A 15,158-nucleotide genomic window follows, 5' to 3' on the forward strand; every position below is an offset into this window, starting at 1 on the left:
ATGTATGAATTCCTCACATAAGTTATATCTATCCTAAGGAATTAGTCAGTGTGGTTAATATGCACCTTAAAAATGCTGATGGGGGGCGCCTGGGTGGCGCAGTCGGTTAAACGTCTGACTTCAGCTCAGGTCACGATCTCGCGGTCCGTGAGCTCGAGCCCCGCGTCGGGCTCTGGGCTGATGGCTCAGAGCCTGGAGCCTGTTTCCGATTCTGTGTCTTCCTCTCTCTCTGCCCCTCCCCCATTCATGCTCTGTCTCTCTCTGTCTCAAAAATAAATAAACATTAAAAAAAAAAAATTAAAAAAAAAAATGCTGATGGGAAATACAGAGAAAGTAGTATCTTCCTCTGTCAAAGGACGTGCATTTAAGATTAGAAAGCAATAAATAGAATTTTTATAAAATAGAAAACAGTGTTATTAAAGGGATTGTCAACTGAAGTTCAAAATACTAAATTAAATAACTTGGTAACACTCTTTAAAAATTATTCCTCTGTTTTAAAAAATATTTTTAAAACAATTACTCATTCATTAATTTTATAAAATTGTTGGTGTAAATCAGTATTAAATCCTGTAACTGATGCTATACTGTCCGGAGTAAGTAATTTAGTTTTTTTTTTTTTTTTCTTGCACTCGTTTCTATGCAGTGTCTCCACTGTCTGGGGACAAATAGAAATATGTACACCTAGAATATTATTATGAAACTATCTTATCCTAGACAAATACTGTATGGTATCAGCTATATGTGGAATCTAAAAAGTCCAACTCATAGAAACAGAGTAGAATAGAGGTTACCAAGGGCGAGGTATTGGAAGAAATGGGGAAATGTTGGTCAAAGGGTTCAAACTTTCAGTTATATGATAAGTAAGTTGTGGGGATCTAATATATAGCATGGAGATTATAGTTAATAATACTGTACTTGTACTTGAAAGTTGCTAGGAAAGAAGGTTTTAAATGTTCTTATCACAAAAATGAAATGGAAGTTTTGTGAGGTGATAAAAGTGTTACTTAATGCTATGGTCATAATCATTTTACAATATATAAGTGTATCAAATCAACTTGTACACCTTACACTTATATAATGCAATATGTTAATTATGTCCCAATAAGACTGGAAAAATAAAATAGCATATGATTATAATAAAAATTGAAAAGATAGATTGTTTGCATTCATCAGTTATTATGCATAACATGTGGCCCTAAAAGCACTCATTCATTAATGTAGGTGGTGCATCTTTGCATTTTATTCAGCATGTGACATCATGATAGAGTGATACAATTTCATAAAATGTAAAAATATGTAAATTTTACTCCATGCTATAAAAAATACTGTGATTTACTTAGTCTTTCAGAAATTCAAAATATGTTCAAATGTAAGTTTGGTTTGAACTAAATTATAATACAGAATCTAATTATTTTTTCCTTTGCCAAATCTCAGATCTCCATGTGTGCACCAAGACCCATTTTTAAATCACGTTCAATAAAATAGCTAAATTTATGTTATTTTTCAGTTAAGGATGATGTTTGCAATCTAAGACAATTATCCAAGATGCAAATTGAAAATTTTACATGCTATTATATTAAAACCATTCTGAAGGACTTTCTTTATAATAATACAAAATAAATTGCAAGCATTAACATGGTCTGTGAGATGTTCAATGATATCTCCTCTCCCTACTTCTCCATCCTTATCTCAAGTCTCCAGTTAGCACCTGCTTCATTCTTCATATCAGGGGCTACAGAAACAAAAGGCTTCAGAAGTTTGACAACTTACCTAAATGTGTGTCCACAGTTGGTCCCTCTTCCTTAGGTCCATCTCTGAATTCACCTGCGGCTATAGAAAATGGTTCTTGGCATATCAGTAGCATTTCACTCTAAACACTGCATCTCTCTCCTTTGCTGCGTGAGGGCTAATTCTAACCCCACGGAAGCTTGCTGACTAGGGGCAGTTACAACTGAAATTCTTGAGAATGACTGCTTCAAGGGTGAACCTTCACCCAATGGTGAAGTGTGGACAGGTGGAGGTTGGTGAATAAATGCCCGTCTCTCCATCTTCTTGTGGAACAATTCAGAAGGATGTTCTACATGGTTTCTCAGAGGGTCCCCATTTTGAGCTCCAACTGCCTAAAATGGAAACCCATTTATTAACACACACCTATTTGTGTTTCTTTCTGTTTCTTTTTCAGCTCTTTTTCATTTGTGCTTCTTAGGATCATCTCTCAAGCAAGTACCTATTCCCAAGTTCTTGTTCCCAGGTTTGCTTAATTTAACTTAAAAGGAATGGGAAGCATTGTATTCATCTGAAGAATCAATGACCAACACCAAAACATTTGATTTCTTTTAAGCAAACGAACGTGGGGAGGAGGGGGTCTTCAGAGGTATAAGTCCTTATGATTAAGCTTTCTGATACTGAATTGCTAGAAGTTCCCTGCATATATTGTTTTACTTCATGTGTCTATGTCTTTTGTGCTATTTTCTGAATGAAATGCCCTTCCTCAGCTTTTCACTCAGGTAATTTCTTACCTTTAAGAAGCAGTTCAGGTATTCTGAGAAACCCAGAGCCAAATTTCTTCCACAGAAACAAGCATGGATTTCATACTCTACACATTATATTGAGATGATCAGGCTAAGTTCTTTGAAAATAGAGGCCACAACTAATTCACCTTTGAGATTCCAGGATAGCACAGTGCCTGGTATGAACTCGGTACCTATAATACTAAATGAGTTAATACCTTCCCCCCCCCCCAAAAAAAAGCACATAGATGTCAGGCAATGCTTTAAGTGCTTTCCTATATTAACTCATTTAATCCTCATGACAACCTCTTGAAGTCTGTACCATTATTATCACCATATAAAAATGAGAAAGCTGAGGCAGAGTGAGGCCAAGTGACCTGTAGGTCACACAGCTCGCAATTTATGAGCCCAGGACAGGCTAAGGCTAGAAGCTGTGTTGTTCACAGCTCCCTGTCATTGCTTCTCATGAATTAAATATCAAACCATAACACCTAACCAATATAAAACACCATTTCCCAAGGCGCCTGGGTGGCTCAGTCGGTTAAGCATCTGACTTCAGCTCAGGTCATGATCTCATGGTCTGTGAGTTCGAGCCCCACATTGGGCTCTGTGCTGACAGCTCAGGGCCAGGAGCCTGTTTTGGATTCTATGTCTCCCTCTCTCTGTGGCCCTCCCGCATTCATGCTCTGTCTCTCCCTGTCTCAAAAGATAAATAAACATTAAAAAAAATTTTTAATTAAAAAAAACACAATTTCCTATCATTTTTAGAGACCTCTATATCTAATCTGAGATAGTCCTTATTCTGTGTCTCTACCTAGTTTTCAAAAGAAGAAGCAAGAATCCTCTCTCAAATTACACAATACTATTTACAAAAGCACTAGTAAAAAAACATTTGAAATGCAACATTCCTAAACATCATATGATTTGTAAGTAATCATTGTAGAATTCCTTGTGTACCAGAAATTTATTTAAAAAATTTTAACATTCTATGAAAAATAAGATGCTCTGGGTGTTACTGGTTTTTAGAGGTCACTACTCTTCTGAGAAAAGATTCAATGATTATTTCTGAAAAGCGAATGACAAATGATCAATTCTCAATACATTGTTTTGCTATGTAAATAAAACCAAAATGTTAGGCTCCTGCTACAGATGCTGTTAATGGCAATAGACTTGGTAAATTTCAGAGAACAAGCCTCAAGTGATAATGCAAGTCCTGTTTCACACTGTGTGCATCCTGTTTCCTGTCGACAGTGGCTGTAATGGGCACATAAACTAAAATTTACACACTATTTAGTCTGCAAATGTTCTGTGTCCTTAGCCTTTAGCAATGGAAATATACCAGTATCTTTTTCTTACATAATACCCTATCTTTATCAGATTTGAGGCAATTTTATCTATCATGGAATTATAAACTGTTAATGTCATTTGTACATTAGGAGGCTCCTAATAAACTTAAATCCAGATAAAGAGTTAAACTTAAATTATACCACAGTTATCTGATCAGAAAAGCCTACAGTACATATCTAAAATATATTGCATTAAAAACAACTTTAAATGCATAACCTACATCAACTTGAGAAATTATTTACAAATTTAGGAGTCCTTGGCCAAATCTCCACTGAGAGATGAAACTTCTAAAAGCATTATCTAAATGAGTAGGGCAAAGTGAAGAGATTTATTTTGTTAGCCAAATCATATAATTTAACATTGACCTTTACTTTTTTCCTTTCCTAAATTTTCTATAATCTCATTTAAGCCATTATTTTAGGTATATGATTTATTCACCACATTCTTCCTTTCTAAGTAAATCTTAATAAGCAAACAAGATTTTTTAAATGTGATGATTATTTAAAATTTCAAACTCTTGTTTTTTCTAATAAACATTCTAGTAATAATTTACCAGAAACTACAGAGCAGAATAAAAAGGAAAATTAAATGAAAGACTATGACCATACGTAGAGTAGGATATTGACTTACCGACAGCTGAGTTTATATATCTCACCAAATACATTATTTTTATTTTTCTAAGAGTTATTTTCCAATTATGTTTGTCATAAAGCATGGTAATCTCTCCAGCATAGAGAACTACTCAATGAAACAATGTACTTTAGGTTTTAGGTAGAAATTTTAGAATTGTTATGAATGCCTTTCTTCATTTGTATGGAATTGGGGTTTATCAAAAGTGGACGTACTATTTCTTGAAGGCTTAAATCAGGGATGAAATTTGAAGACAGATTTGGCTTAACAATTTTAAAAATTTGATCTGAGAAGTTATGAGGTAATTATCAAGTAGCATTAATGAGTATATCTTAATTCTGTAAAATAAATGAATTTTAAATTATTTCTTTAATGTTATACTAGACAACTACTAGATGGGAATAAAAAATCAATTTATTTGCATATTTATGTTTCAGAATTATCAACACATTTTCCTCATAAATTTCCAGATTCTTGCTTATTTTGAAGTGTCAAAAATGAGGCAATAGTATTTTGCAATGCTGTGAACAAAAATTGTGTTGTTGATGGAGATTAAGAAGATAGACTTGAAAGGCTTTTGACTTGTAGGAAGTGGTTTGCAATTTGCATTTACCATGCATTTCTGGAGTTCAGAGTTAACTACAAAGGACCTGTGAACTTGAATATCTATGTGTACAAAACTGCATAAAATGAATACGTAGATAACATCACACACTTCTTGTTCCATTGCCTAAAACATATGCATGGTAAGGAATGTAGATACTTACTTAAAGCCATTAATTAAATCACAGTATTTTTTGTTATGATATATTTCTCGATCAACATATGCTGTAAGTATCACAACTAACTTGGTATAAAATTGCATTGGTATTATAAAAAAAAATCTTCATATTCAAAACACTTCGGAAACTTTCCACCAAGGGGAAGACTTGCCACCAAGGAGAAAATTATTTATACATTCAATTTCAGAGTATTTACTGTTCATATTGACTGATGTAGAGAATAACTTCAGTATGTCATTGTAGTAAAAGAACCACTTTCTACTAGGACTGAGGAGGTCAAGGACATGAATGGATTGTAGAGACAAAAATTCCTCTTCATTCCACATTTACATTTTTACTAGAGATCTGAACTGTAATATTTAGGCATCAGTCAAAGAGACCATAGAAGAAAAAATAATTTAAACAATGAAATGTATGCAGACTCAAAATCATTCTTACTTTCAAAAGTATACACTGTCATTAAACCAAACTCTCAACTATGAGGATAATTGAAATTTACCCTAATCCTGTTTTATGGGCTTTTCTTGTTATGAATGTATGTGTGGTAGAGAGACTAATGGTCTTCCAAAAATGTCCGGGCCCTATTCCCTAGAGCTTTTTGATATGTTTCATGGCCAAGGGGAATTAAAATAATAGACAGAATTAAGATTGCTAGTCAGTTGATATAAAAATAAAGAGATTAGCATGCATTATCCTTATGGTACCAGTGTAATCACAAGGGTACTTAAATGCGGAAGAGGGAGGCAGAAAAGTCAGTGTTAAAGTGATGCCAAGGGAAAAAAAAAAAGACGTGGGGCTCCTGGGTGGCTTAGTCAGTTAAGCACCTGACTCCTGCTTTCAGCTCAGGTCATGATCTCACCATTTGTGAAATGGAGCCCCGTGTCAGGCTCTGTGTTGACAGTATGGGGCCTGCTTGGGATTCTCTTTCTCCCTGTCTCTGTTCCTCTCTCTCTCAAAATAAATAAACATTAAGAAAAAGAAAAAAGCGTCAACTGGACATTGCAGTTTTTGGAGCAGGACCATGAGCACCTCTAGAAGCTGGAAAAGGCAAGAAGATGGATTTACTCCAGAGCCTCCAGAAAGGAATACGGCCCTGCCGACACTTTGATTTTAACCCAGTCAGACACATTTTGGACTTCCAACCTCCAAAACTGTAAGAGAAAAAAATGTGTGTTGTTTTAAGCCACCTGGTTTGTAGTAATTTCATACAGCAGCAATAGGAAAGTGATAGAGTATGCTAAAGTCTATGCATTTGATAAATATATAAATTTTCATGACATTTGACATAATGACATTTTTGATATAATGAGAAAAGATGCCCTGCTTGTCCTTAGAAAAGAACATTTGAGCAAGTAGGATGAGGCAGAAATCTGGATAGGTGTATCAAGTTTATGGGGGTGAACAAAGCACTGGACCAAAACTGTTCAATCAGGGCCATTCCAGGACAACTTGGTCTTTGACTTGATCATCACAGCACTGATTCTGCACAGAGACAGGCAGAACAACTTAATGAAACTACATGATTCATAGGCAAGTGTGAATACTCCACAGGAGATGATGGGACTTTCTGTGGGAGAAGAAATCCCTGGGTAGGGGGAGGTAAAGTTAGAAAGGAAATTATGAATTTATTCTGGAAAAGGCAGAAGCAGCTCTAAGTAGAATTTTATTATTGAAAAGACTTACATACTCAAGGGTAGGAAGGGCTAGGCATTTGATTTACATTTGAACGTGTCTCAATGGATTAATTAAAGAGGAAAAAAATGCAAATAATAAACGAGGAATGTAATTTATGTGTTCAAAACCAGAGCACTTCTTCCCTGGGTCTTCTGTCAAGAGCACTTCCTTTACAGTGCCAAGGCAACCAGGTAATTGAAAGCTCGTGTTTGCTTCATGGACAGAGAATAAGAGCAAAAGAAATAGATGTCCGGAAAGAATATTTTATCTGGTCATGAAAAAACACAATGAACTATCCTTGCTCAAAAACCTTGCTCAAAAACTTTCCAGTGAGTCAAACACTAATGTCACTTGAAATACTACAATATTTCTCTCAGTGTCTTGGACTTAGACTAACCTGGAAAGAAAATGTCAAATTTTAGTATTTAAATTGTTAGAATAAGCAGTTAGTTAGGTCTAACAAGATGCCTGGAGGCCAGCAAGGAGGAAGTCATGGCTACTTATGAGAAAGTTAGAGGACCCTCCTGGTAGCATTCCAAAAGAAAGCCACAAGAAACCAGATCAAACCAGACAGGCCCAAAGTAGCTGGCAAAGTAGGCTGGAATCCCCTTAATAAACAAGGAAGAAAAGGCACATAACCCACATTCTTGGAAGAGACCACCCTGCTTCAAAGAAATCCCCACCTGAAGTAATGAATATTCCACCCATCTGTTAACAACTGTCTATAAAAATAGAAACCTAAACCCAGAATCCAGCTCTCCATGAGCTTGTCTGCTCTATGCTTTCACTTTAATAAGTTTTCCTGCTTGTACTGCTTATCCGCTGTGTTGTCTGTCCTTTTAATTCTTTCTTGTGACAAGACCAAGACATTTTGGCAAATCTTTTGGATGGGCTGGGTTGAGGCCTCAGGGTCTAGGTCTCCCAAGTCCACCTAGCAACAGAATCACCTTTATGAACTTATATGAGCCATATTTAAACACAAAGTTATGAAAAATGGCTTAAAACAAAATATAATTTGTTATATTTTATATTTAGTTTTATTTTTGTCCTAAGGGTAAAACCTGGTCAGCTGGAATTTGAGAGTCTCCTGTCTTCATTAGGAATTCAATTATATAAGCAATATTTTAAGTTGGATTTCTAAAGATTGTCTGTCTCTCTCTTTTTTAACTCTTTCTCATTCTTTCTCCCTGGATACATAGGTACTTTGATTATTATCGGTATCCTTCTCAATTTTGACATCAGCTCCATATCCTAGATATTTTATTTTGGCCATCTATATTCTAATATGAAAAAGTAAAGCAAACAAACAGCAAAACTTTTTTGACTAATGCTTAGGGAATATGCATATGAAAGTTACCAGGTTCCAAAAGCAGAGTAAAACTAAGACCAAAGAAAGTTTTCATTAAAACTGTTTCTCAGAGGTCATTTCTTTCACACACTTCCTAAGAATGACAACATACTGATCACAGAAGAAAACTTAGAATCATAGGTAATCAGTGATAAATGTCAGCACGTCCAATCAAGACCACAAAGGAAATGTAGAAACATCACCCAAACGGTGGCCATTTTTACCCTTAAAAGAGTGGTGTGAGTAAATATGTGCATGTGGAGCTGGGAAGGAATTTCATTATAAAAACACTCCAGGACTCTGTGTGAAATGTTCATGAAATTAAAAATAACAGAATTATGTGTAAATTTCCAACAGAGATGCCTACAACTACAATATATACTTAATCATTACTGGCCTCCTCTGACTGAGACACTCATTTATACTAAATGTGAAAAAATCACCACAATCAAGCTAAAACACTTATCCATCCCTCCATATAGTTACCATTGTGTGTGTGTTTGTGTCCATAAGATTTAAGATCTATCCTCTTAACATATGTAAAGCAGACAATGCAGTATAATTAACTATCATCACTATGTGGTTCCTTAGATCTCCAGAACTCATTCATCTCGTATAACTGAAAATGTGTACCTTTGGGAGGTACAATATAATTAACTAAATTATTGACTTCACTCATATTTCCCCAATAATTCCCTAAATACCCCTAATAGATGCTTGTTTAATTTTCCCTCGTCCAATGACTAAGACTGAGCATAGTTTCATATATTTAAATCCCACTTACATTTATTTTTCTGTGAACTTTTTTTATAATCTTTTCCATTTTTCCATTGAGTTTAATCTTTTTTTATTTTTAGTAGCTCTTTATTTTTTTTTTTTCAACGTTTTTATTTTTTATTTTTGGGACAGAGAGAGACAGAGCATGAACGGGGTAGGGGCAGAGAGAGAGGGAGACACAGAATCAGAAACAGGCTCCAGGCTCTGAGCCATCAGCCCAGAGCCCGACGCAGGGCTCGAACTCACGGACCGCGAGATCGTGACCTGGCTGAAGTCGGACGCTTAACCGACTGCGCCACCCAGGCGCCCCAGTAGCTCTTTAAATATTAGGGATATTAACCCTTTCTATGTGTTCCTTATTTTATTTGTCCCACAGTTTGTTTTTTGGCTTTTGTTTATGGTTTTTCAGTTTATGTTTGAATAAAATTCTGTTTTTATTTTAATATACTCAAATTTATTAAACATTTTAAAAACTAAAACACTTTCGATTTTGAGTTATTTTTAGGAAGAATTCTATCCTCTCCCAGATTTTAATGAAATCTACCCATGTCTTCTTTTAACTTGTAAAGGGTTGTATAGTTTCATTTTTAATATTTAAGTCCTTGGGGCATTTGGATTTTATCATCTTATAAATAACAAGGTAAGGATCTACATTTATCTTTTTATAATGGTTATACATTTGTCTCACCATAATTGTTTTTAAAACGCCAATCTTTTCCCACTGATGTAAAAGGTACTACTATTAAATATTGATTTTCTCTAATATTTAAGTCTACCTCTAAACTTCAGATTTTTTTCTATTGGTCTATCAAAAATTACAACACATTTTTTTAAACTGTGGAAACTTTATGATTTGTTAAGTATAGGCTTCTTCTCTTTGTTATATGACTTTCTTGACCATTAATATGTATTCTTTTTTTTCTGTGTCATTGTTTAAATAGCACTGGGTTGGGAAGCAGGGGCACTGTTTGGAAATAACTGAGATTTTATTAACATCGTGTCCATTTTTTTAAATTAAAAGTAAAGTCTTTATTTGTATTTCAGGAGTGTTTTAATGTTTTTCCCCAGATATATTTTACATATTTTTATTATTATTTTATGTTATATTTCAAAAGGGAACAAAAAGAATATAAAATGTTTTTCTTGAAAATCATCAGTAGGTGGGAATTTTAGAAATTTTATCACAATGGTAATGCATATATAAATACTATACCTAAAAATGGAATTGAATTATTTAAAAAATAAGGACAGGGTGCCTGGGTGACTCAGTCAGTTGTGCATCCAGCTCTTGATTTCAGCTCAGTTCATGATCCCAGGGTCATAGGATCAAGCCCCACATCAGGCTCTATGCTTAACATAGAATCTACATAGATTCTCTCTCTCCCTCTTCCCCACTCCCCAGCTTATGCTCTCTCTACAATAAGAAAGAAAGAAAGAAAGAAAGAAAGAAAGAAAGAAAGAAAGAAAGAGAAAAATAAGGACATAAAGGATAAATAAAGTGTGGCAACACATTGCTAGTTTTAAAACTGAGCATTAAAGTGTATGGGGAATTATGATATTCTAATTCCAAACTATAGCAAACATTGTATGTTTTTTTCAAAGATTTTTTTGTCAGCAAAATCCATCACATTAACTTAAAAAGTTATTTCAAGAGTTATTGATATAAAAAAAAATTTTGCTTCCCATAGTAACAGTTAAGAAATGAAGTGTATTTAATTACTTAAAAATCCTGCAACAAGGAACTAATTTGAGTTACCAATGACAAAAGCTGGAACTATTGGATATCAAAATAAATACTGCAGTTACTAGATTGTAACTGAAAATGTAAATACACATGAGTCTGTATTGATGGAATAAATTATTGAATAAATAAATGTAAGAGAAGAGATAAATCTTCCTTACAAAAGAATTAGAAATAATTTGTGTGGATACTTCCTCTTCCAGGAGGTAGAACTTAATTCTGCCCCCCTCCCACTTGAAGGCAGGCTGAACTTAGTGACTTGCTTCCTAAGAATAGAGCATAAAAAGTTTGGGAAAAAAACTTTCAGTGGAAAATCCTGGCAAATTCTACCTAAGCCAAATGATCAAGGTTAGCATCACCAATGCAAGTCATGTTGATAGTATATACCCACTGATAGGTTGTGATAAAAAGGCATTCCACTTCTTTGGTATTTTTTTCCTAAACTCATCCAGTCTAGTCATGGTAAAAACATCAGACAAACCCAAAGTAAGAGATACTTTACAAAATACCTCACCAGTATTCCTCAAAACTGCCAAAGTGGTGAAAAACAAGGAAAGACTGAGACACTGTCATGGATAGAGGTAACTAATCAGGCATGACTAGTAAATACAATGTGGAAAAAATAAAATAAGTGCAATGGGGAATTATTGATTAGAACTTGGAACAGAAAAATGGCAGTAGTGGAAAAAAGTGAAATCCAAATCAAACCCAGTTTAGTTCATCATCTAGGCACCAATAGTGATTTCTTTGTTTTCACAAATATACTATGGTAATGTAAGACATTAACAATGGTGGAAACTGAGGAAAGAATATGTGGGGAACTCCTATACTATCTTTGCAATATTTCTATAAATCTGATTCTTTCAAAATAAAATGTTTATTAAAAATAAAAATTTCTAATCAAATTTAAAAACTTAAAATATATTGAGTCCTAGTATAATTAGCAATAAAGGATCAGAAAACAAGCTTGTTACAGGTCTGCAGGTGGGGAAGACCACCATCAAACTATGATGTAATAGTAGAGCAAAAAAAGTGGGAGAACTGTCAGAGGACTAGAGGCTAGAAGAGAGGCAGAATAATGGTAGCTCTTTCTTTTAATGTTTCTTTATTTATTTTGAAAGAGAGAGAGAGAGAGAGAGAGAGAGAGAGAGAGAGAGAACACACAAGTAGGGGAGGGGCAGAGAGAGAGGGAGAGAGAGAGAATCCCAAGCAGGCTCCATACCACCAGCACAGAGCCCAAAGCAGGACTCGAACTCATGAACAGCGAGATGATGACCTTAGCTGAAGTCAGACACTTAACTGACTGAGCCACCCAGGCACCCTGGTAGCTCTTTTTTTAATCTAGCTTTTTTTTTTTTTTTAATCCAGTTGCAGGTTAAAGCCCCAGTGGAAGAAAAAAAAGGAATCTTGTAGGAGGCTAGTAAAGTCACAAGCAAACTGGAGTGCTTAGACATGGGACATGAGTAGAGCATTTTCCAAGCCAAAAGCTTTTAGTCACTTTCAGATGAGCTGAGGGAAGGCCCAGGAGTTATAAAAATCTTATTCCATTTTCAACTCTGCCAGTAATATGCTGACAGTGAGCAAGTCATTAAATTTTTCTCATCTTGGTTCTCTCATCTATGGGTTGAAATCCATCCATAGTTTTGATTTTATGAATTTACAAAGACAAGTTTTTTAATCCTTTTGAAAATGTTAAATGAAGTTGTATATTTGACAATGACATAAAAATTAAAATAGGTTGCAATATAAAAAGGAAAAAAGTTTTGGTCAATATATAAAGGTTTAAATTTTCATTTTGGCAAGTCCTTGGACATGGTCCAAGGTAATTTATCATACGATTACAGCATAGGCAGGTTTGACCATAGTCATGCCTTTAATTCCTGAAGTATTCATCGTGCTTGCTATAATAATACCTGAAAATATCATTCATAATCAGAAGAATATGTTGAACTGCACCATGAATGTGCAATCAGCAAGGTTCAGATAGTGGGGAGAATTATAGCTCAGTTTTTCAACAGATAAATTTTAAGGAAAAGAAGGGGATTGATGAGGGAACCTATTAAAAGAGACTTAAAAGTCACAGTAAGTTGAAAAAAGGGAAAGGATAAATATAATATCAAAGGATACATATCTGGGTTACAAAATTAAAAATCAATGATCTTTTTGAAATTCAGAATAATAGTTACCCATGAGAAGATGGAGGGCTGGTAATTGTGGTGTGGCACATGGATGGGGCTTCTGTGTGGCTGGCAAAGTACTGTTTTTTTTTTTTTTTTAACCTAAATAATGATTACAAAGGGTGTTAACATTTAAATAATTTTTATGGCATGCATTTGTTTTGTGTGGTTTTCAGCACTTTTTGTGTGTATTACAATGTGTGATAAAATGTTCAAAAAGGTAAAATTATGATTTTTTTCCAATGTAAAATAAACATAACATCTAAGGTTTTATTTAACTCACTAGTTAATGAGGGAATCAGTAAGACATCATATAGGGGGTTCAAAAGAGAATTGAAAACATTCGCACATATACTGGTCATCAAGAATACTAAAATGAATTTACAAATAGATGCAAAATTATCAACATCCATAGGGCAATAGTCAAATGCATCTCCTTAGGGCTAATCTGCATATCTGTGAACAGGAATCACAGGCATTACTATCCGTGTTCATAATTTATAGAACTGTAATATGCTTCAAAGACAATGAAAAGGGAAGATAACTCTGAAGGGTGAACTGGGCAGGACACTCAGTAATCTTTTCCCTATTTTAAAGTCTTTTACTATTATTCCTGACATTATAAATATTAAGTATTGCAAAACAGCACCATCCATTGTAAGAATGGCAATGATTTTATATAGCTGGGGTTAAAAGGACAGAATGGATGGGGTGAGAAATGAGGCTGGAAAGATGGGCAGGGCCCATATCATAAAGCTGAGTGATGCCTTTTATTTTGTTTGGCACTGGGGAAGAGGTAGAGACAACTCTGGATGGCCCTGCTTGTCCTCTCCTTTTTTTCTGTAGGATAGGAATAATTTAGCATAGCAGTTGTGAGTTGGCTCAGTAGAAGAGTGTGGTAGACTGGAGATTCTTTCTTTCAAATAAGGGCATTTCCTCAACCAGTGCACTCCCATTGATACACAGCTGCTATCTGTCCTCCTTTCCTTATAAATATTTTGATGATTGGGGCGCCTGGGTGGCGCAGTCGGTTGAGCGTCCGACTTCAGCCAGGTCACGATCTCGCGGTCCGTGAGTTCGAGCCCCACGTCAGGCTCTGGGCTGATGGCTCGGAGCCTGGAGCCTGTTTCCGATTCTGTGTCTCCCTCTCTCTCTGCCCCTCCCCCGTTCATGCTCTGTCTCTCTCTGTCCCAAAAATAAATAAAAACGTTGGAAAAAAAAATTTAAAAAAAAAATAAGTATTTTGATGATTGAGGTAAAGTCTCTGTCTTGAAGCTCTTCTATGAAGTTGTCAAGTGCAGCTATGCCCATGTCAGACATACTTTTAGGTGAAGCAGTGCAGGTGTGGGAGATCTTTTACGCTTTGCTGTTTCTCTGCCTGTGAGCTTCCTCAGTAAAACATAATATATAACATTTGCACTGAAGATGTAGGAACTTTTTCCCCCTTTGCATTAGAGGTAGTCAATGAATTTGTTTTCTGTTTGGTTTTTTTATTGCTATTGCTGGTAGTAGAAATATCGTGATTTTTGAATTAGTATAATCCTGTAGAGTATTGGAAGAACTAGTGTGTTCCAGTATTCACCCTGAGCTGCTGTCTTGAAAAATTACCAAATTACTATGATTGAGAGTAGTTGGGGGTAATTATGGAAAGGGAGACTTGATTTATTTTCTGATATGTAAGTTCTTATAGAATTTCCTCACCCCAGGTGTTTATGTAGTTACTCTTAAAATGGCTAGTAAAATCATATGTCAATTTTGACCACGTGATTAGTAGTAGAACATGGGTGTTTTCTAGATAAAAATCAAATAGACTTCCAGGTCGAACTAATGAAGCAATTAGTTCTTTATTTGAAAATACATATTTGGTTTATAGATTAATATTTTTCAGTCGGTCCACAGATAAAATTCTAATTCCCTCTTATTTCAATCACCTTTTCCTTGAAGAAGTGAACTATATAGTTTCCCCCAGTCTGGATCTCACTGATTGCACATTCATGGTGCAGTTCAACATGTTCCTCTGTCTTCTCTCATTCCTGCTAACTAGCAACTGGGTCCAGAGACTGGATCAAACTCTGATCTGATCTCTTTGGAAAACTGTAAGTGGGATATGGCAAGGCTATAGGAAACCTATAATGTTTGTCTCCTTTTGTGACCTTAGCAACCATTGTCGCT

This window comes from Puma concolor, chromosome E4 (genome assembly GCF_028749965.1).
Source record: "Puma concolor isolate L17-30 chromosome E4, mPumCon1.1.hap2, whole genome shotgun sequence".
In the NCBI taxonomy this organism is placed as follows: domain Eukaryota; kingdom Metazoa; phylum Chordata; class Mammalia; order Carnivora; family Felidae; genus Puma; species Puma concolor.